This window comes from Populus alba, chromosome 1, assembly GCF_005239225.2.
Source record: "Populus alba chromosome 1, ASM523922v2, whole genome shotgun sequence".
In the NCBI taxonomy this organism is placed as follows: domain Eukaryota; kingdom Viridiplantae; phylum Streptophyta; class Magnoliopsida; order Malpighiales; family Salicaceae; genus Populus; species Populus alba.
This window is the reverse complement of record NC_133284.1, coordinates 14,938,506-14,941,211: the sequence shown is the minus strand read 5'-3', so window position 1 is coordinate 14,941,211 and position 2,706 is coordinate 14,938,506. Positions and strand designations below refer to the sequence as shown.

The 2,706-nt window shown below is 42.0% G+C and overlaps 1 long non-coding RNA gene across 1 annotated transcript; it reads right to left on the bottom strand.

Annotated features, from left to right (window-relative positions):
• Positions 1-371: 371 nt before the first annotated feature.
• LOC140955479 (uncharacterized) lies at positions 372-993 on the bottom strand. Its single transcript, XR_012169609.1, has 2 exons — positions 888-993; positions 372-708 (listed from the first exon to the last, which is right to left on the bottom strand). It is a non-coding gene; the product is annotated as an uncharacterized lncRNA (long non-coding RNA).
• Positions 994-2,706: the final 1,713 nt, after the last annotated feature.

The following is a 2,706-nucleotide window of genomic DNA, read 5'->3' as shown; positions in this document are numbered from 1 at the left end:
AGATAAACCGATGATTCCATAGCATAGTTCCAAAAACGCAATGGGCATTACACTGTCCTAAGAGGGTTAGGCCAGTTTCGACAATATGTCTATGACGACGTTCAATTGTGCCATTTTGTTCATGAGTATGAGGACAAATTAATCGATGATGAATACCAATTGTTTGAAAAATATATTTAATTTACGATATTCACCACCCCAATCAGTTTGAACAGATTTAATTTTAAGAGAAAACTGACGCTCAACAAGTGTCTGAAAACGTTGAAACGTGGAAAATACATCAGATTTCGCAACAAGCGGATAATACCAGATATATTTAGTGTGCGCATCAACAAAGATAACAAAATAACGAAAACCATCAGAAGAAAACATTGGAGCAGGACCCCAAACATCACTAAAAATTAATTCAAGTGGGGTAGAAGTTTTGTGACCCGTCGGTCGTAATGACAAACGGGATGACTTGCCTAAAGGACATGCTTGACATTGAGTAAAAGATCGTTTAGACGTACAAATAATTTTATTATCAGAAACTAACAAATTTAGAATGCGAGGAGTTGGATGACCTAAACGACGATGCCACAAGTCGGCAGTCGCGGAAATGCAAGGAGACCAAAAAGCTTGAGGAACTGACGTAGCCGAGGACTCGGAGAGAACATAAAGACCATCATGACTCCGACCGGAAAGAAGAACTTCCTTGGTGACGAGATCCTTCACATAAAACACAGAATCGTGAAATTCAAAATAAACATGATTATCACGACAGAATTTCTGAACAGATAACAACGGTTTGGTAATGTGAGGCACACGAAGAACATTAGTTAATGTAAACAAGCGTTTGGGGGAATATAAAGTAGTATGTCCAACATGGGATATGTCAAGGGCCTTACCATCACCAACATGCAAGAAATCATTACCAAGATAAGGAGCAGAATCAGTTAGAGTTGCAAGATCAGGCGTCACATGTTGATTCGCGCCGGTGTCGGGAAACCAAGTCGTTGTAGCAGAATCATTTGCAACAGCAAGGTGAGCAGAGGGCTGCTGTGTGCTGCTGCGAAACTGATAGCATTGAAGAGCTGAATGGCCAGGAGTGGAACATAATTGGCAGCGGACATGTCCAGACCACTGCCCCTGATTTGGCCGAAAATCTGCAGCAGAGGTGCGCCTGTTCTGCCACTGATTTTGCCTCCAATCTGCAGCGGAATGACCTCTGTTTGGGGCCTGAAATCGGTTGGTGTTTGAGCGCCAATTACCTCTAGAACGTCCCATGTTTCGGCTGTGATTAGTCATGGCATAATAAGCAGAATTCGGAGGTGTTGGCAGCAATGGTGGCTGCTGCGGCAGAGAAGAAGAAGACAGCAGTGATGAAGAGGATGAACCGACAGCCATGGAGTGAAAAGAGTTCTTGTGCAGAAACTCATGGGTAAGGAGATGGCTATGAAGATCAGCATACGATAACGGTTCAGCCTTGGTTATGAGACTAGTTACCAAGTCTTTGAACTCACCGCGAAGTCCACGAAACACATAGAGATTGAAATCTTCAAGGGACATTGGGCGACCAGCAGCAGCCAATTCGTCAAATAACGATTTGGCTTGCTGCATATACATACTAACCGATGCATCACCTTGCCGAAGGTCTTGAAAGGAGCCATGTAGTTGCATGATCCGAGAATTAGATGGAGAGGCAAGTGCCTTCTCAAACGTGCGCCAAACACAATGTGAAGTAGAACAATCGACGACAAGATGCAGCACATCCACGGAAAGAGAGGAGAGAAGAGCACTCAAAATAAGTTGATCTTGTTGCTTCCAACGAAGAAAAGAGGGGCTGATGGCAGAAGAAGAATCAGCCGAAGCATCAATCATATGAGATGGAGGACACGGCAAGGAGCCGTCAACAAACTGAAAAACACCTTGACCAAGGAGATATGGCTTCATCTGCATTCTCCAATAAAGATAGTTGGTGTTCGTAAGTTTCAACGACACAACATGGTGGGTGTTTGATAGAGGAACCATTGGAGATTGTGTTCCCATAAGAGGTAGAGGAACGGCAGAGCCAGCAGCAGGAAGAGGGCTGGCCGGTGATGATGCATCACCGGTGGAGGGAGAGGTTGGAGCAACGGCGGCAGGAGGAGAGTCCATGGGGGAGAAAATTAGGGTCGGCTGCAAAGAGAGAAAATATTAGGAGGCTCTGATACCAAGTTGAGAAATAATTAGGAGGCTTAACCTAATAGGTTAGCCAACCCTTTCTATATATATGAGTAGGGCAATATACAATAGTAAAGGTGGAGATTACCACATAAGAATATGACTACAATATTTCCTATATAATTACATTCTATAATATGGAAAAATATTTTTTTGGAAACCCAAGCAGTTTCACGAAGTTCCGAGCAAAAACTAGGCAACCCTTAAAGTTATGTAATGATGAGTCATAGATAAAAAATAAATATATTTTGTTAACTTATTAATCACTATAAATATTACTGGACACTTATTAAAGAGTGGCAACCTTTTAATAAAATCCATGGAAATGAATGACCAAGGTTTTTCTAGTATTGACAGGGGTTATAGCAACCCTGATGGTATGATATTTTTCAATTTAACCTTTTAACTAGTGTCACATTATTGAATGTAGTCCCTTACCTCATCTTCATAGCTATCTAGAAAAAAAATCCTCCATGACCCTCTAAAGTGTCTTGTTATATCCTC